Source organism: Papio anubis, chromosome 13 (assembly GCF_008728515.1).
Source record: "Papio anubis isolate 15944 chromosome 13, Panubis1.0, whole genome shotgun sequence".
In the NCBI taxonomy this organism is placed as follows: Eukaryota; Metazoa; Chordata; class Mammalia; order Primates; family Cercopithecidae; genus Papio; species Papio anubis.
Genome location: NC_044988.1, coordinates 91059929 through 91081435, shown reverse-complemented (window position 1 = coordinate 91081435; position 21507 = coordinate 91059929). Strand labels below are relative to the sequence as shown.

General features: G+C 39.0%; 1 long non-coding RNA gene across 1 annotated transcript in view; it reads right to left on the bottom strand.

Annotated features, from left to right (window-relative positions):
* LOC110741363 overlaps positions 1 to 20736 on the bottom strand; it is a 61337-nt gene extending 40601 nt beyond the window's left edge. Inside the window, exon 1 of the long non-coding RNA XR_002517435.2 lies at positions 19997 to 20736. This is a non-coding gene — a long non-coding RNA (uncharacterized LOC110741363). The remainder of the gene's footprint in view (positions 1 to 19996) is intronic.
* Between the last annotated feature and the right edge of the window lie 771 nt (positions 20737 to 21507).

Below are 21507 nucleotides of genomic sequence, written 5' to 3'. Positions count from 1 at the left end.
TTTTTTTTTTTTTTTGCTTTTTTTGTTCCCCCAAACTCCTTAGCCAATTCCTTATGTTAAATTATTTCTGTTGAAATGCCAACTGTGGTTTCTGTTGTTCTGGCTGTATCCTGACTGATACAGTCATCCTGCAAGTAAGGAACCCAAACCATTTGCAGTCCTAGCTAAAAACAAAGGAAATATGGAATAAATGGTAGAAGAAGGAAATGATAAAAATCCACTTAATCCTTGTGACTTTTTACAGCAACAAGAATTGTAGCATTCACGTGTACTTGTTATGTATATATTAACCAATGTTTTCTATTTTGTCCCCTTTCCCTTCCCCCACAGTTTTGTATGGAAAGTGTTGGTGGTTGCTTAATTTACAATTTAGTTCGTAGGTCACCAGGCCACAAAAAGACACACCCACACCTGATGGGAAGGAATGAGGATCACCAGTAGATCCCAGACTTGAGATGGATACAATGATTGATGGGACTTGGTGTCTCTCCTCTTGTTTGTATGACGGACAGAAGTATGAAGGTATCAAACATGGGTAGAAGGGTGAACTTGAATGCTGAGTAGCAGAAGGGGTGAACAATACGGATTCTGAGTCCATTTGTCCTCAAATGCATTCCTTGCCCTTTCCTGCTCTGCTTTGTATCACAAGGGGTTGCCCCATTGATTGTGATTCCCAGACTCACTGTCAGCTGGTTTCTGAAAGATTGGAGGATGAAGAGGAAAGGAATAGGAATAAACTAGGGCATTTCTCCCCCTTCCTCTTCTAACTCAGTCACTTCTCTGGCAGTGACTGCATCTCCTCAGCGGCTCCAGTTCTCATCACACAGGTCCATAGAGACCCTAGCCTCCAATAAATGACCTCCAGCTCCAGAATTCAGTGATTCTTGTCTTCTTACTTTTGTCTTTCCAGGCTACAGGCAATGGTTTTCTGTTGTTACTAATATCTGAATTGCTCTCCTTTCTCTGTTAGGTACTCAGTTCCTCCAACACCTGGTAACCACTTTCCTGCATTAAATTTTCCCTGTTGTAAGTACTAGAAATGATTGCTATTTTCCTGATTGTCCCTATTAAAACAGATGATAGATAATCCCTGTTATATAATGTTATTATAATGTACTCTAGACACATTATAATACTAAATTGATACTCTACATCTCTACTACTTCTGAGAATGTTTATGCAAATACAGCTACAAACCTACACAATGAGGTTCATATGAAGTTATTCACTGCAGCACTGTTTGTAAAGCCAAAAACGAGAAACAAACTCAAGACATTTTCTATAGGGCATTGGTTAAATAAATATTAGTACATCTACAGAGCTGAAAAAAAGGACTCTTCCTGTGCACTAGTATATATTATGCAGCGACGAAAGCAGAGTACAGAACAGTATCTGCTGTTCTGAGTACAGTACAGAATGATATTTATAAGCCACATAGATGTATTACATAGATGTAGTAACAAATACATTATCTTTATTGAAAAAGATAATGCTGCTACAAAGAAGACATGTTTTAGACAAATACTCATGTGTATGGGCAAAAAACTCGAGGACTGTATTTGTGACTAATTGTATAACAGGTTATTTTAGTTTCTGTTCTGTGGAAAGTGTAAAGCATTCCAACAAAGGGTTTTAATGTAGATTTTTTTTTTTTTTTTGCACCCATGCTGTTGATTGCTAAATGTAATAGTCTGATCGTGACTCTGAATAAATGTCTTTTTTTTAATGTGCTGTGTAAAGTTAGTCTGCTCTGAAGCCATCTTGGTAAACTTCCCCAACAGTGTGAAGTTAGAATTCCTTCAGGGTGATACCAGGTTCTATTTGGAATTTATATACAACCTGCTTGGGTGGAGAAGCCATTGTCTTCGGAAACCTTGGTGTAGTTGAACTGATAGTTACTGTTGTGACCTGAAGTTCACCGTTAAAAGGGATTACCCAAGCAAAATCATGGAATTATTGGTTATAAAAGTGATTGTTGGCACATCCTATGCAATATATCTAAATTGAATAATGGTACCAGATAAAATTATAGATGGGAATGAAGCTTGTGTATCATCCATTATCATGTGTAATCAATAAACGATTTAATTCTCAAAAAAAAAAGAAAAAGTAATAAAAATTATAAAAATGCATAAAAAATAAAAAAGTGCAACTCAGTCAGTAAATGGTAAACATATCTGATATCAAAACACTCTATAAAAGTGTAGGAAAACAAAAGGTGGAAGAGAAAGGAGAGGGAGCAGATACACAGAGAGCTACAGTCCTCCTTTATGTAACTGGTCAAGAAGCCATAGTGGATATTGTAACTCCCCTTATCTACCCATTCAAGTTTAGGTTGCCTTTGGCTAGCTTATACCAGTTAAGGTTCTTTGCTCGGTGGACTGACTCAAACTTTGACCCCTGAGGTGTCCAATCCTGCTTTGTTTTTCAGTAACCTTAGTAACTGGGCATTGGAGTATACAGAAGCACCCCATTGTAATCCCTGCTTTATAGCAGTAACCCTAATTTACCTTTGAAAATTAGTACTAGTCACACCAGCCAATACTAGAAGACTTTCTTCTCTAGCTGTGAACTGAATTTCTGATTGTTCACAATTCTTTACAAAATGTAACAATGGTGCCCAAAAAGTATTCAGTAATTTCATGTATTATATCAATGGCAGAACTATGACAAGCAGAAATGGCAAATCTAAACACAGATTAAATATCAATTTTGATGATGATAAAATGTTTCTCTGGCTGGGCGTGGTGGCTCATGCCTGTAATCCCAGCACTTTGGGAGGCTGAAGTGGGTTGGATCACCTGAGGTCAAGAGGTCGAGACCAGCCTAACCAATATGGTGAAGCCCCATCTCTACTAAAATACAAAAATTACCCGGGTGTGATGGCATGCACCTGTAGTCCCAGCTACTCGGGAGGCTGAGACAGGAGAATTGCTTGAACCTGGGAGGTGGAGGTTTCGGTGAGCCGAGATCATGCCACTGCACCCAAGCCTGGGCAACAGAGTGAGACTCTATCTCACACACACACACACACACATACAAAAATGTTTCTCCCAGAACTTCCAAATAGAGAAGGCAGATTGAACATAAAAATCCAATTTTAATCTCTCTGAAGCCCCACTAAAGCTGCAGTAAAGGGATTAAAGAAAAAAAAAACCAAAAACTCGCAAACCTACAAATACAGAGAGAAGAAAAGAGACAATAGCAACAAAATTTTGGAGACTGGAAAACAGAAAAATGACTTAGGATACAGTAGGAGAAGCCAAAAACTAAGCTGATATATACCACAGAATCTTCTAAAGGGTCAGGAACCAAGTGAACTTTTGCAAGTAGGGGTGGGAGAGTATTAAATAAGTATTGGTCAAATGCAGTTTTAAAATGAATTCTCCACTCCTTGATTGTGGGCTGTACTTAGTGTCTTTCTTCTAAAGAATAAAGTATGGAAAAAGAGTAACAAGAGAAACCTTTCAGACACCACCTTAACCAAGTGATCAAGTTTAACATCAGCACTCATAGTCACGTGGATATCATGCACCTCTCATATGATGCAATGGAAAGGGCAGTTCACCTCTGTGGTATTCTTCCCCCAAACCCACATTCCCAGTCTAATCATGACAAATCCCAATATCAGACAAATCTAAGTTAAGGGGCATCCTACAAAATACCTGGCCATTATTCTTCAAAAATCGCCAAGGTCATGAAAGACAAGACCAAAAAAACTGGCACAGATTGGAGACTAAGGAGTCATCATGACCAAATACAACGTGATATCTTGAAACAGAAAAAAAGACGTTAGCGGAAAAACTGGTGAGAGCCTAATAAAGTCTATGGTTTACTTCATAGCATCGTACTCATGTTAATTTCTTAGTTTCAATAAATGCACCATGATTATGAAAAACGTTGGCCGGGCGCGGTGGCTCAAGCCTGTAATCCCAGCACTTTGGGAGGCCGAGACGGCCGGATCACGAGGTCAGGAGATCGAGACCATCCTGGCTAATGCGGTGAAACCCCGTCTCTACTAAAAAAAAATACAAAAAACTAGCCGGGCGAGGTGGCGGGCGCCTGTAGTCCCAGCTACTCGGGAGGCTGAGGCAGGAGAATGGCGCAAACCCATGAGGCGGAGCTTGCAGTGAGCTGAGATCCGGCCACTGCACTCCAGCCTGGGCGACAGAGCGAGACTCCGTCTCAAAAAAAAAAAAAAAAAAAAAAAAAGAAAAATGTTAATAGTGAAGCTTGATGAAGAGTACACAGGAACTCTCTGTACCATCTTTGCAACACTTTTATAAATTTAAAATTATTTCAAAATTGAAAAAAAAATTAATACAAAACTTAAAAGGAGGTAGATCTGTAGTTCCCCTCTCTTACCCATGACATTGAGCAACTACCCCTGCAGAAGACTAGAACTGGTGATCTCTGGAATACAGAATGATAGAAACAGCCGTGTGGCTGGACACGGTGGCTCAAACCTGTAATCCTAGCATGTTGGGAGTCCGAGGTGAGAGGCTTGCTTAAGCCCAGGAGTTTGATACCAGCCTGAGCAATATAATGAAACCCTGTCTCTACAAATAATTTTAAAAGAAATTAGCCAGGTATGGTAGCACGCACTGGTGGTCCCAGCTACTCAGGAGGCTGAGGCAGAAGAGTCACCTGAGTCCAGAAGGTTGAGGGTGCGGTGAGCCTTGATCACACCACTGCACTCCAGCCTGGGTGATAGAATGAGATCCTGTCTCAATAAAAACGAAAACGAAAAAGTAAAAGTAAAAGAAACAGCTGTGGGAATGATTACTGTACTGGAAAATAGAAGCATGATCTGAATATGTGCATACTTAATGCTAAGACTCAATGCCAACTTTAGAACTGGGCGCCTAGGCCCCACACATTACAGGGCTCTATGTATCATCGAGAGAAGGCTGTCAACTTATGAGAAAACACACTGGTATATGTCACTCACGATCCAGCACTCAGAGCTGCCCCAGTGCAATCTATAACCTCAAATATTCCCTTTTGTGACACTAGCTTCATTTAGGCTCCAAGTAAATGTTTCTCCACAGCTCTTGCTCAAAATAAAAGGTGACTGTCTGGGCACAGTGGCTCATGCCTATAATCCCAGCACTTTGAGAGGCCAAGGCAGTTGGATCTCTTGAGGTCAGGAGTTCGAGACCAGCCTGACCAACATGGTGAAACCCTGCCTCTACTAAAAATACAAAAATTATCCGGGTGTGGTGGTGCATGCCTATAATCCCAGCTACTCAGGAGGCTGAGGCGTGAGAATCACTTGAACCCGGGAGGCAGAGGTTACAGTGAGCCAAGATTGCACCACTGCACTCCAGCCTGGGCAACAGAGTGAGACTCCATCTCAAAAAAAAAAAACAAAAAACGGTGACTACCCTGGCATGCTATCTAGGTGTGTGAGTTGTACCTCTGCTGTCAGAGACAGACTGTGCTTTGGACAACAGAGAAAATTTGGACAAAAGCAGAAACACTTTGGAAAGAGAAAATACAAATAAATTAGTTTGACAAATCCTTCCTCTCTGAGAGCATGAATGAAATAGATACCTTACCAATGTCTCAGAGTGTCAAATGTCCCTTTTTTTTGGCTTCTCTTCAGGTTTGACTTGGAATATCCAGTGATAATCACTAATTGGTATATTATTCAGCACTGTTATACATGGTAGCTAAGAAACAGTCTGTAATATTAAACAATTAGTATTATACTTTAAAAAAATTTTTTTAAATTTTTTGTAGAGACAGGGTCTTGCTCTGTCATCCAGGCTGGAATGTAGCAGCAATGATCATATCTCACTGTAACTTCAAATTCCTGGGCTGAAGAGCTCTTCCAACCTCAGCCTCCTGACTAGCTGGAACTATAAGAGTGAGCCACCGTGTTTGGCTAATACTTTTTTTTCTTAAGTCTGCATCGCACTATGTTGCCAGTGTCAGAGGCGTTTAAGCCAGAGTGACTCCATCTTGAATAGGGGCTGGGAGCTACTGGGCTGCATTCCCAGGAGGTTAAGGCATTCTTAGTCACAGGATTAGACAGGAGGTCAGCACAAGATACAGGTCATAAAGACCTTGCCGGTGAAGTGGGTTGTGGTACAGAAGCTGGCCAAAACCAAGATGGCAACAAGGGTGACCTCTGGTCATCCTCAATACTCATTATACACTAATTAATGAGTGTCTTAGCATTAGCATGCTAACAGACCCTCCCACCAGTTTACAAAAGCCATGGCAACATCAGGAAGTTACCCTGTATGGTCCAAAAGGGGACTGATTGGGCACAGTGGCTCACATCTGTAATCCCAGCACTTTGGGAGGCTGAGGTGGGCAGATCGCGAGGTCAGGAATTCAAGACTAGCCTAGCCAATACGGTGAAACCCTGTCTCTACTAAAAATACAAAAACTAGCTGGCCGTAGTGGCACATGCCTATAGTCCCAGCTACTTGGGAGGCTGAGGCAGGAGAATCGCTTGAACCTGGCAGGTGGAGGTTGCAGTGAGCCAAGATCATGGCCCTGCACTCCAGCCTGGGTGACAGAGAGAGACTCTGTCTTGAAAATAAAAATATACATACATACATACATACATACAGGGGGAAGAACCCTCAGTTCCAGGAATTGCCTCCCTTTCCTGGATATCTCCTGAATGATCCACCCCTTGTTTAGCATATAATCAAGAATTAACCATAAAAATGGCCAACCAGCAGCTCAGGTTGTTGCTCTGCCTATGAAAGTAACCATTCTTTTATTCCTTTACTTTTGTAAAACTTGCTTTCACTTTACTCTATGGACTTGCCCTGAATTCTCTCTTGTGCAAGATCCAAGAACCCTCTCTTGGGTTCTGGCAGGAACCCTTTCTGCTAACACCAGAATTGATATTGAACTCCTGGCTTTAAATGATTCCCCCTCCTTGGCCCCTCAAAGTACTGGGATTAGAGGCATGAGCCAACCATGCCCAACTCATATTACTTACTCTTGAATCTATGTGTGTATATGTCTAGATGTAATAAGTAGGAAGTAAGTTATTCTCTTTAGCATAGTGAGTTTGGGGGTCCCAGTTTTATACTGACCTTTGGGTGTTAATTCTAAAGTCATAATTAGTTTTATTTTTATAAGATGTTTACCAGTATTTAATTAAATTTTCAAAACAAATTAGAAATTCCAGCTTTAAATATTTTATTTAAATTTTTATATTCATTTATTATAATTAGTTATAAACCAAAAATAAAATTCTAAACCCCCAGTTAGCTGATGGACCCTTCCCTCAGCCTAGGCCATTCCAAAATTAACCTGAAAAACCAGTTCAGGCCATGATGAGAAGTGGGGGTCAGACATGCCTCATTATACCCTCCTTGCTTTGGAATTCAGGTACAGCTGACCAGCATTAACACTAAAACAGAGATCTTAAGACTAACAAAACAGATTTTTTGTAGCAATAGGACATCAAATTCCAGTCTGATTCTAGTATAGCATCACATAATGGATAGCGGACCCTGAAACAAATTGAAGGATTTTACCCCAAAATGTATTTATTTGACATATTTTGAAATGGCCCTGCAAAGCTGTCTCTTGTGGGGAAAATCTGCATTCTATAGAGAATTCCCATTCCTTTCCAGGTCTTTTTCCTGATCCAGGAGAAAATTAACTAAGAGTGTAGCACCTTTTCGGGTCTGATAAGCTCGGAAGCCTGCTACCTGGAGGCTTCATCTGCATGATAAAACCTTGGTCTTCACAACCCCTTATTTTAACCTAGACATTCCTTTCTATTGATTCTAGGTCTTTAGATAATAACCCTTTCGATCAATTGCCAATCAGAAAATCTTATAACCTGGAAGTTCCCTCCTTCCCCTCCGCATCTTGAGTTGTCCCACCTTTCCGAACCAAACCAATGTATATCTCACATGTAATAATTGATGTTGTATGTCTCCATAAAACCTATAAAATCAAGCTGTAACTTAACCACCTTGGGCACATGTTCTTAGGACCTCTTGAGACTGTGCCTCAGGCCATGGTTACCCATATTTGTTTCAGAATAAATCTCTTCAAATATTTTACAAAGTTTGGTGCTTTTCACTGACACATTTAGGAATGATCATTGATAATTTTAAAATGATCCAACGACTGCATATGGAGCACAAAACTAACTGATTAACTTCCCTGGGGGGAAGAAAATAGCCTACACAACTGAACGCTTTTATTAATTACTATATTTCCACTCTGTAACTTTTATATTTTTTTAAAAGCTAAGTACCACTATAATTGAATTCTAATCACTTTGTTGAATACTAAGCATAATTTAATTATATTGCTGTTTGAGGAAATATGCATAAAATTATCCCTTAATTGTATGAAATGCAGATTATAACATATACTGTTTTCCAGATTTAGTGTCTAGTTTGTCTTTTAATTTTCCTTTCAGTCTATGTACATTTAGCCAATAAATAATAAAAATAGAACCATAGCAATAGCTGTCAAGTTCTTTTCTTCCAATTAAGAAATAATTTTCATTTCTCTACCAAGAAATCACTGTTTACAAGAAACATGAGATAACAAGAAAGTCACTTCGTTTTATCTTTCCAAAAAAAACTGTAAGTGAAAGGGAAAAAGCAATCATTCTTTTTTTTGAGACAGACAGAGTCTCGCTGTGTCACCCAGGCTGGAGTGCAGTGGTGCAATCTAGGCTCACAGTAACCTCGGCCTCCCACATTCAAGTGATTCTCATGCCTCAGCCTCCCAAGTAGTGGGAATTGCAGGTGTGCGCCACCACACCCAGCAAATTTATATATATATATTTTTAGTAGAGATGGGGTTTCACCAGGTTGGCCAAGCTGGTCTCAAACTCCTAGCTTCAAGTGATCCACCTCCCTTGGCCTCCCAAAGTGTTGAGATTACTGGTGTGAGCCACCACACCCAGCTGGCAATCATTATTTCTTTAATTCCCAAATATGGTTTGACTAATTTTTAGTAACCACAATCCCTACATTCAGTATAGATTAAAAGAATTCTGCCGGGCGCGGTGGCTCACGCCTGTAATCCCAGCACTTTGGGAGGCCGAGGCGGGCGGATCATGAGGTCAGGAGATTGAGACCATCCTGGCTAACACGGTGAAACCCCGTCTCTACTAAAAATACAAAAAATTAGCCGGGCGTAGTGGTGCGCGCCTGTAGTCCCAGCTACTTGGAGGCTGAGGCAGAATGGCGTGAACCCGGGAGGTGGAGCTTGCAGTGAGCGGAGATCGTGCACTCCAGCCTGGGCGACAAAGCGAGACTCCGTCTCAAAGTCTCAAAAAAAAAAAAAAAAAAATTCTTATTTCTAGATCATTTTAACTTTTCAGGAGCCATTAATTTTATCAAGAATAAACATTTCATTTATATTTTGTTAAATCTCAGTGTTTACCATAAAAAACATCACACGGCACTAAGAAGCACAAAAGAAGACTTGAACAAATAAAAAGATATATCATGTTTTTTGCCCTTCAACCATTCATGCAATGCTGACTTCCAACAAAGATCAGCTTATTTAAGCCCGTCATTAAATATCCAGAGATTCTCTGGTTCCCTCAACTAGTTAACTAGTATATTTGGAATTTCTCTTTCAATCTGAGCCACCTGCCATCTTTTCTCTTCTTTTCAAACTCTATCCATCACTTTCACCTATGTGTTTCCTTTACCTAGACAGGACCTTTTTGGGCTGTATGCAGTGGCTCACGCTTGTAATCCCAGCACTTTGGGAGGCCAAGGCAGGTGGATTACGAGGTCAGGAGTTCAAGACCAGCCTGGTCAAGACGGTGAAACTCCGTCTCTACTAAAAATACAAAAATTAGCCAGGCGTGATGGCAGGCGCCTGTAATCCCGGCTACTTGGGAGGCTGAGGCAGAGAATTGCTTGAACCCGGGAGGCGGAGGTTGCAGTGAGCCAAGATCATGCTGCCAAGTCTTTCTGTCCTCAGTGATAAGCCACTGCAATTTCTACACTATTTTTCACTGCGGCTACCTTGCTCTAGCATTCTGAGGGTGGGGCTGTAGAAAAATATGCACAAGCCTCTGCTATGCTCAGCTCATCTGTTCACTACAATGTAGGTCAACTGTCCTTAAACCAAACATAGGTTCCTGAAAACTGTTTCCAAATTAAAATAATGAAGCATTTATGATGTCTTTTTCGGAAAATATACTTCATCTCCAATTGATAAAGGGAAGCTCTCTTTTAATAGATGAATGTAGATAATAAATGTAGAAGAAATGATACATCAGAAGAATCACCATTTGCCAATGCCCACTCCTCAATGAAATAATTGATTCAGGTAATGATCATCAGTGGCTATAAAAATTAGCAAATAAAGCAAATATAGCAAAATGATAGCACCTGTTGAATCTAAATGGTGGGCAAATTCTTTCAACCTTCTGTATGATTAAAAATTTTTCAATTAAATGTTGGGGAAAAAAGTCTCTCAATTTAAGATGAAGTTTCTCCCAGAAGGATCCATGTTCCCTTATAAAAAGGGAACCCCGATGACTGACCCACCAGTCATCTAGGCATGCCCAGATATATCTCCCCATGGGAACTTCTAAGGTAAGTACAGCTTAAGTCTGAGCTGAGAACCCTGCCACATTTGAGTTGTAATTTCTGCCTTGTCCCTTCCTCTTTCTGATCCTTTCAGCTCGGTTTCCTCCCATCTGTCTTCAGCAAGATCCTTGAAAACACGTATCAGTTTACTACTGCATAAACACAACAGAGTGCAAGTCAGCACCATCCGAGGAGCTTTTTCAAAATGTACACGCCCAGAGCCTGACTCTCAGATATTTCAATTCATTAAGTCTTGGGTGGGGCCTGGGCACATCATTTTGGAAAATGTATCCAGATAACTCCGATGGACCTCTCTGAAAGAGAACCATTTCTATGAAGTTATCTTTAGGTTTTTACCAGATGAATCTATACACACAAGAAATTTAGAAATCAAAAAGAGAAATATCAAATTAAGAAACTCAAAAAGTTCAATTTGCTGTGGTAGTTTTTTGTTTGTTTGAGACAGAGTCTCACTCTGTCGCTCAGGCTGGAGTGCAGTGCAGTGGCACAATCTTGGCTCACTGCAAGCTCTGCCTCCCGGGTTCATGCCATTCTCCTGCCTCAGCCTCCCAAGTAGCTGGAACTACAGGCGCCCACCACCAAACCTGGCTAATTTTTTTTGTATTTTTAGTAGAGACGGGGTTTTGCCATGTTAGCCAGGATGGTCTTGATCTCCTGACCTCGTGATCTGCCCACCTTGATCACGTGGTGGGATTACAGGTGTGAGTGCTGGGATTACAGGTGTAAGTGCTGGGATTACAGGTGTGAGCCACCGCACCCGGCCGCTGTGGTAATTAATGCTGCTCACTTGTGTCTAATTCTCCTCTCTTTCCTAAAGCCCTTGAAGTTAGACCCGGTCATGCTACTGACTTTGACCAATGAAATAGCAGTGGCACATATCACTTCTAAGAAGAAATATTTAAGAACCAGTGCAGTAGTCACCATATCCCTTTTTTTTCTGCCTTGGCCATGATAAAACATATGGCAAATGGAGCATCCATCAGCATAGATTCCTGGATGACTATAATGAAAAAAGTCTCCCAGTCAAGTCACATAGGACATAAAATGGAAATGAGAAATAAACTTTTTTGTGATAAACTAAAGATATATAAAAGTTGTTCATTAATGCAGCAAAACCTAACCTATCCTGACTGATAAACAGGCAAATCCGTTTTTTCACAGAGGCAAACCCACTTACGAGAATCAGTCCTCTCTTCATCAACGACTAAAAATTTACACAGACAGAGTTGAATAAAGGAAAAGAAGGGAACTTCAAGGTCAAGGAGACTTAAGTTTAAATCCATGTTGCCACCTATTTGTAATAATAAAAAGAATATACAATGATGGTATAATATGCAATTACTTTTAATAACCACTAACATTTATGAAGAACTCACCCTGTACCAGCCACTGTGATGAGCACTTTACATGAATTATTTCACTTAGTCTTTCATTTTACAGATGAGAAAAATGACATTAAAGAAGTTAGGTAACTTGCCCAAGGTCACAGATTTAGGAAATGGTGGAACAAGAATACTAATACAGGCAATTAAGCTGCAAAGACTGTGCACTTAACCATTACTCTATATTGCCTTCCTGTGTGACTTGGACCAAATTAGTTGATCTCTTTAAACCTCAGTTCCCTCAGTTTAGAAGAGGGCTGAGAACTATCATGCAGACTTTTTGCAAAGATTACAGGAGATAATTATATAAAGCTATTAATATGATTACTGGCCTCTTGTAGACCAGGTAGTCTATTATTTTATAGACATGGTAGCTATTATTTTATAGTAGCTAATATTTCACTCATTTACCTCTTCTCTGTAAATGGAGAATAGTCAATATAAAGAAAGGTAAAACATGAATGTAACTTTAAAGGTAACTTGTCATGGTCTATGGGAATTTAGTACTGTAAAATGATAGGTAACACAAATACAATAATCAAACCTTACATTACAATGCTTGCATTACTTAATGGCCAATATTGAACTGACCATTGCTGACTTCTCAAAACAGGCTTTTTTGTTTGTTTGTTTTAGTTTTGTTTTTTTTTAATTGGAGTCTCATTCTTTCGCCCAGGCTGGAGTGCAGTGGCATGCTCTCAGCTCCCTGCAACCTCTGCAACCCTCCCGGGTTCAAGCGATTCTCCTGCCTCAGCCTTCCGAGTAGCTGGGATTACAGGCACATGCCACCATGCCTGGCTAATTTTTCATATATTTAGTAGAGATGAGGTTTCACCATGTTGGCCAGGCTGGTCTCCAACTCCTCGCCTCAAGTGATCCACCCACATCGGCCTCCCACAATGCTGGGATTACAGGCATGAGCCACTGCGCCCAGCCAAAATAGGTTTTTAAAATAAAGTTGGCTGGGCGTGGTGGCTCACGCTTGTAATCTCAGCACTTTGGGAGGCCACAGTGGGTGGATCACCTGAGGTTAGGAGTTCGAGACCAGCCTAACCAACATGGAGAAACCCTATCTCTATTAAAAAATACAAAATTAGCTGGTCGTGGTGGTGCATGCCTGTAATCCCAGCTACTCAGGAGGCTGAGGCAGGAGAATCGCTTGAACCTAGGAGGGGGAGGTTGCAGTGAGCCGAGATCATGCCATTGCACTCTAGCCTTGGCAACAAGAGCAAAACTCAAAATAAATAAATAAATAAATAAATAAATAAATAAATAAATAAATAAATAAATAAAGTTACAGTGTACAAACAAATAGCACTCGTAAAACACCCAGTGATACAGTAACTGAATCCAGTAGCTCCACAGCTATTATGTCTGAAGACCCAAGAAAAAATATTTCAAGGGTAGTAGGAGGATATTTTATGGTCAGCTAGTCCCAAATGACATTCTGGGATCAACTCATTAAATATGAAGCTATTTATTATGTATCTTTTATTTATTTAACTTCCTCCTTTCTTTTGTTTCCTAATGGCATGTATGTTTACAAGAAGCTTTTTTGTCTGGCAGGATCATCAGTGTTATATTCTAAATCTAGTTTTAAAAAATCAATTTAAAGTTATATAAAAAGGATGCCTGATGTGAATTCATTCAAGAGTGAAACAGATTGAAGTCTGGGTGGCTTATTGATAGCATGCTTTTTAAAAAAATCAACTTTATTTTTTAGAGCAGTTTTAAGTTCACAGTGAAATAGAGCAGAAAGTACAGAGAATTTCTATATGACCTTTGCTCCCTCTCTCTCTCACACACACACACACACACACACACAGCCCCCCCACAATTAACACCTCTTACCTTTGTTACAATCAAATAACCTATATTGACATTTTATTATCATCCAAAGTCCATAGTTCACTTTAGAGTTCACTTTTGGTATCATACATTCTATGGGTTTTGACAAACATATAAGGACATTCATTCACCACTATAGTACCATATAAAATAGTTTCACTGCCCTAAAAATTCCCTACATTCTTCACATTTTTTCCTCCCTCCTTCTAATCTCTCACAACCATTGACCTTTCTACTGTCCCCATAGTTTTGTCTTTTCCAGAATGTCATATGGTTGAAGTCATATAGCTATTTCAGATTGGCTCATTTCACTTATCATTTCACTTAGCAATGTGCATGTAAGGTTTCTCTATGTTTTTTCATAGCTTGATGGCTTCTTTTTCTTTTTTTCTCTCTCTCTCTCTTTCTTTTTTTTTTTTTTTTTTTTTTTAGAAACAAGGTCTCACTCTGTTGCCGAGGCTGGAATGCAGTGGCACAAACGTGGCTCACTGCAGCCTCTCCTTTCCGGGCTCAAGCAATCCTCCTGTCTCAGTCCCCCAAGCAGCTGGGACTATAGGCATGTGCCACCACGTTTGGCTAATTTTTCTATTTTTTGTAGAGACGGGCTTTCGCCATGTTGGCCAGGGTGGTGTTGAACTCTTGGGCACAAGTGATCCACCTCGGCCTCCCAAACTGCTGGGATTATAGGTGTAAACCACCACACCCGGCCGATAGCTTATTTCTTTTTAGCACTGAAAAATATTCCATTGTCTGGAGGTACTACAGTTTACTTATCCATTCACCTACCAAGAGACAATTTGGTTGCTTCCAATTTTTGACAACTATGAATAAAGCTGCTATAAACATCTGTATGCAGGTTTTATGTAGACATAACTTTTCAACTTATCTGAGTAAATACCAAGGCACATGATTACTGGATTGTATGGCAAAAGTATGTTTAGTTTTTTAAGAAATTGACAAACTGTTTTCAACAGTGGCTGGGTGTTTAGTTTTTTAAGAAATTATCAAACGGTTTTCTACAGTGGCTGGGGTTTGGGCCATACTCCTGAAAGATACAATTCCAAATGCTGTAATATCAAATATTGAATTCCAAAAGATCAAAATCCTAAAGTCTAAAATCCCCAAAATCCCAATCCTGATAGACCAAAATCACAACATAATTTTGGAAAGATAATTAAAAAACAATTTTTTAAAGACATTTACTTACATTTGTAAAGGAGGTTTGACTGAGAAACATAAAAACACAACCAAACACTTCATAGGCATTTGAGATTATGGCATTTGGGATTTTTGTCTTTCAGATTATGATTGGCACTGTGTAACGGCTCTACCATTATGCATTCCCAGCAGCAATGAATGAGACTTCTTGCTGCACCAGCATTTGGTGTTTTTAATGTTTTGCATTTGAGCCATTCTAATATGTACATAGTGGTATCTCATTTTAATTTGCAATTTGCTGATGGCACACAATGTTGACAATTTTTTCATATGCTTGTTTGCTACCTGTATGTCTTCTTTGGTGAGTTTTTAGAGTACTTTGGACACCAGTCCTTTATCAAATCTATTTTGCAAATATTTTCTCCCAGTCTGTGGTTTGTCATTTCATTCTCTTGAATGTGCTTTCACAGAGCAAACGTTTTTAATTTAATGAAGTACAGCTTATTGAAGGGGTGGCCTACCCCTCCACACCTGTGGGCGTTTCTCGTTAGGTGGAACCAGAGACTTGAGAAAAGACATGAGACACAGAGACAAAGCATAGAGAAAGAAAAAGTGGGCCCAAGGGACCAGTGCTCAGCATACAGAGGACCCACGCCGGTACCGGTCTCTGAGTTCCCTCATTATTTATTGATCATTATCTTTACCATCTTAGAAAAAGAGAGGTGGCAGGATAATAGTCTCATCATAGGGAGAAGGCCAGCAGTAAGACATATGAATAAAGATCTCTGTGACATGAATAAGCTTAAGGAAAAGTGCTGTGCCTTGATATGCATATGCAAACATCTCCATAAACCTTTTTAGTGCATAAAGAGCAGCATTGCGCTAGCACGTCCCACCTTCAGCCCTAAGGTGGTTTTCTCCTTTGTCAGTAAACAGAACATACAATTCAGTTTTACACCGAGATGTTCCATTGCCCAGGGACAGGCAGGAGACAGATGCTTTTTTCTATCTCAACTGCCAAGAGGCCTTCTTTCCTCTTACACTAGTCCTCCTCAGTACAGACCCTTCACGGGTGTCAGGCTGGGGGACGATCAGGTCTTTCCCTTCCCACGAGGTCACATGGGGAGAAACCTTGGACAATACCTAGCTTTCCTAGGCGGAGGTCCCTGTGACCTTTGGCAGTGTACGTGTCCCTGGGTACTTTAGATTAAGAGAATGGTGATGACTTTTCACAAGCATACTGCCTTCAGGCACTTGTTTAACAAAGCACACCCTGCACAGCCCAAAATCCGTTAAACTTTGAGTCACCATAGCACATGTCTCTTGCAAGGACAAGGTTGGGGGTAGGGTCACAGATTAACAGCATCTCAAATACAGAACAAACTGGAGTCTCTTACGTCTACTTCTTTCTATATAGACACAGTAACAGTCTGATCTTTCTTTTCTCCACAGCTAATCAATTATTTCTTTCATGGAGTATGCCTTTGGTGTTAGATCTAAAATATTCACCTCAAACCCAAGGTCATCTAGATTTTCTTCTAGGAGTTTCATAGTTTAGCATTTTACATTTCAGTCTAAAATCCATTTTGAGCTGATTTTGTGAAGAGCTTAAGATCTGTGTCTACATTCATCTTTTTGCATGTGAACATCTCCTTGTTCAGCACCATTTGTTGAAAACTTACCTCTTCTCCATTGTACTCCCTTTGCTCCTTTATAAAAAATCAGTTGTATGGGTCTATACCTGTGCTCTCTATTCTGTTCCATTGATCTATTTTTCTATTCTTTTGCAAATACCATGCTGTCCTTATTACTGTAGCTTTATAGTAAGTCTTGAAGTCGGGTAGTGACAGTCCTCCAACTGTGTGCTGCTTCAATATTATGTTTGCTATATTGGGTCTTTTGCCTGTCCTTATAAACTTAAAAATCTATTGATATCCAGGAAACTATTTTCTGGGATTTTGATTGGGTCTGCCTTGGATCTACACGTCAAGTTGGGAAGAAGTGATGTCTTGATAATACTGAGTCTTCCTATCCATAAACATGGAATCTCTCTCCTTTTATTTAGCTTTTTATTTCTTCATCAGAGTTTTATAACTTCCCTCATAAAGGTCTTAAATATTTTTGTTAGTTTTATGCCTAAGTATTTAACTTGGGGGTACTATTATAAATGGAATTTCATTTTTAATTTCAAATCCCATTTGTTTGTTGCTGGCATACAGGAAAGCAGTTAACTTTTGTATATCAACCTATTTTTGCCACCTTGTTATAATTGCTTATTAGCTCCAGGAGGGTTTTTCTTTTTTTTTGGTCAATTCTTTCAGATTTTCTACATAGACAATCATGTCATCTGCAAACAAAGGCAGTTCTATTTTCTTCTTCCCAATCTGCATACTTTTTACTTCTTTTTCTTGTCTTATTGCATTAGCTAGGACTTCCAATAAATATGATGTTGAAAAGGGTTGGTCAAAGGAGACGTCCTTGCCTTGCTCCTGATCTTAGTGGGAAAGCTTCAATTTCTTACCATTAAGTACAATGTTAGCTGAAAGATTTTTGCATATGTTCTTTATCAAGTTGAGTAAGTTCCCCTCTATTACTAGTTTGCGGAGAGTTCTGATCACGAATGAGAGCTGGTTTTTGTCAGATGCTTTTTCTGCATCTATTGATATGATCATGTGATTTTTCTTCTTTAGCCTGTTGATATGACAGATTACATTAATTGATTTTCAAATGGTGAACCACATTTGCATTATTAGAATAAAGTGCACTTGGTCATAATGCATAATTATCTTTATACATCATTGGATTGGATTTGCTAATATTTTGTTGAGGACTTTTGCATCTATGTTCATGAGACATATTTGTCTGTAGTCTTCTTTTTTTCTAATGTCTCTATCTGATTTTGGTATTAGGTATTAGAGTAATTATGGCCTCATAAAATGAGTTAGGAAGTGTTTCCTCTGCTTCTATCTTCTGAAAGATTATAGAGCATTGGTATAATATTTTTCTTAAATATTTGATAGGATTTGCCAATGAGCCCATCTGGGCTTGATGGTTTCTGTTCTAGAAATTATCATTATTATTAATTCAATTATTTAATATATATAAGCCTATTTAGATTGTCTATTATATGACATTTTGATGAGTCCAGTATGTTCATTCCACTCCCGCTGTTAAGCTCTTTGAGCAGCTTCATATCTAAAAAGTGCATCAGGAAAAGTTTGTGTCTTTTTGTCTCTTTTTATTTATTCTGAATGATTAAGGGTTCAAATTCAGGAATTACACAGTGTATGTAGGGCAAACAATATCTCCATCACTGACTTGTACCTGACCAAGATCTGTGAAATTCTGGGTAAATGACTAAACTCAGTCTCAGTTTCCTCATGGGATAAAAGTACATCATAGCTGGTGGTGACAGTAAATGATGGTAATGATATTTCTTGAGTTATTAAAAGTAATGTCTTATATAGACTGCTCTTTCCTCCCACATATGGTATTTGAAACAATCTTTTTTTTTTCTTCTATGAATCCATAGTGATCTGTGAGTAACAACCTGTTAAATAGAGGACCCCTTCTTCAATATAGTTTCCCCTTTATTCATTTTTAAAACTTTAACAAAAGTAGTCAAATATGGTGAACACTAGATGGAGCATCATTCCAAGTAGAATAATCCTTCTTAACCAAGAACTTTCAAGGGCCAGGTGTGGTGGCTCACACCTGTAATCCCAGCACTTTGGGAGGCCGAGATGGGTAGATCACTAGGTCAGGAGATCGAGACCAACCTGGCTTACACAGTGAAACCCTATCTCTATTAAAAATACAAAACATTAGCCAGGCGTGGTGATGGGCACCTGTAGTCCCAGCTACTTGGGAGGCTGAGGCAGGAGAATGGCGTGAACCTAGGAGGCAGAGCTTGCAGTGAGCAGAGATCGTGCCACTGTGCTCCAGCCTGGGCGACAGAGCAAAACTCCGTCTCAAAAAAAAAAAAAAGAACTTTCTAGTACAGCTTAAAAATAAATTATGTCTTGTATATTTCAAAATAGCTAAAAGAGAATAATTCAAATATTTCTAACATAAATAAAAAACAAACAAGGTGATAGACATCCCAATTATACTGATTTGACTTCTACAAATTATATGAATGTATTCAATTATCACATGTGCCCCAAAAATGTATACCTGTATTATATGTCAATTAAAAAGTAAAACTTTCAAAATAATAAGTCATACCTAGAAAAGTAATCACTCATAATTACAAGTCACTGGACACATTTTGCAAGTAAACATAAATGGCTTTGGATATCTCAGGGATGTGGATAGGAAAAAACAGACAATACAAAGACGTGGATACATAGTAGTCATATGTGGTATTATGGGCTGTGTTCCCCCAAAATTCACATGTTGAAGTCCTAACCCCATATATCTCAGCACGTGACTGTCTTGGGATACAGGATCTTTAAAGAGGTAATTAAGTTAAAATGAAGTCATTGGATGGACCCTAATTGAATATGACTGGTGTCTTTCTAAGAAGAGGAAATTTGGACACAGACACACAAACGAAAAACAATGTGAAGACACAGGAAGAAGACATTTATCTACAAGTCAAAGACAGAGGCCTGGAACAGATCCTTCCTTCATGGTCCTTAGGAGAAACCAACCATGCTAACATCTTGATCTTGGACTTCTAGCTTCTAGAACTATAAACAAAAAAAATTAATTCCAGTTGTTTAAGCTACCCAGTCTGTTGTATTTTGTTATGGAAACCCTAGGAAGCTAATGCAAGTAGAAAGGAATACTAGAATGTAAGATCCATGAGGACAGGAATTTTGGTCTTTTTTGGTCACTGATGTGGCCCAAACACCTAGAACAATGCCTGGCACATAGTTGGTATGCAATAAATATTTGCTAAGTGAACTAATAAAAAAGCAGATTAATAAGATTCTTTTCATAGATAACTCCAATAAATAGCACTAATATTATAGAAATGCTTTTTATTTTCATAAGTCCTGAGGATCCGGACTCCCATTATCTTACCTAGTGCTGTGGTGTAATTAGTCTGCTGCCACAGCCCAAGTATATAAAATCCTCTGGTTAATCTCTTGTGATGATTCAAATCCTGGAGTAATTTCCTGAAAAAGAGAAGAGCTAAGAAGACAAAAACCTTGTTGTAATGCAATAAGTGTGAGTTAATACATATTTTAAAAAAAGATCAAATTTGTTAGTCCCATCCTAGAGAAAATGTCACAGACAGATATAATTTGATGGTATTGCTATTCTCTCAAGGTATTTAGTTAGCTGACTTCCATAAAAACATCGAGAACATCCTGGATTAGCAATTTAAAGGAAAAAAAAGACTTTTCTGTTGTTCTTATTAAAGCACTGCTATGGACACAGGAAAAAGGCTAATTAAATTTCCTTCTGACTTATTCAATTATGGATTCATGGTGCATATCTGTCTTTAACCTGATCTCCACATCTTAATGTTATCACTATTACCATCAATCAATACTTAATTTGGTACCCTGAATATGCTAGGCAAATAACAGCAAAATAAAACATAAAGGAAATATGGAACATCTACTCTGATTTTCAAACTATATAAAAGTATCCTTTAAATAACAACTAGAGGAAAAATTCACTAAAATTGTAATAGCAGTTTTGTTAGAGGTGATAAGTAATTCTCTCTGCAAAGCACTCACAATTTTATATGTCTCCATTTTAAAAGCATAATGTTATTTATTTATTTTATTTTTTGAGACGGAGTCTCACTATGTTGCCTAAGCTGGAGTGCAGTGGCATGATCTCCGCTCACTGCAACCTCGACTCCCGGGTTCACGCGATTCTCCTGCCTTAGCCTCCCAAGTAGCTGGGATTACAAGCGTGCGTCACCATGCCCGGCTAATTTTTTGTATTTTCAGTAGAGACAGGGTTTTACCATGTTGCCCAGGCTGGTCTCAAACTCCTGACCTCAAGTGATCTGCCTACCTCGGCCTCCCAAAGTTCTGGGATTACAGGTGCGAGCCACTGCGCCTGGCCATAATATTCTTTAAAAAAAAAAATCATTCTAACTTCTAATCATTACTGGGAGAAAATTTAAGATTAAAAATCCTCCAAAAGGAGAAAGGGATGTGCTAATATTTATTTTTTCTAATCTTAACAGTAAGAAATTGATTTTAAAAGTACCTTTAATCGATACATTTATAACATAATATGCACAAGAAAGCCAGAATACACCAGTCTCATGGGCAAGTGAAAGTAAGCATATTTACATAAAAAATTGGAAACTCTATTCTAAAAGCAGTTTAAAAATCAAGTCAAAGCTTGTTCTTAGTTTAAGGCCAGGAATTAGTTTTAGAACTGATGCAATCTCAAACCAGAGCCAAAAAGTGTTTACCAAAGTCTTTGCCCCAAAGGGAGACACTTCTAATTCTCCAGAAGGGACACTACGCTGTTGAGATTGTCTTGAGACTTGGGGTTAGGTAACTGATAGGGGTACAGACATTAAATTCATTTTGAAATACCATTTTCCTTTGCAACAAAACTGA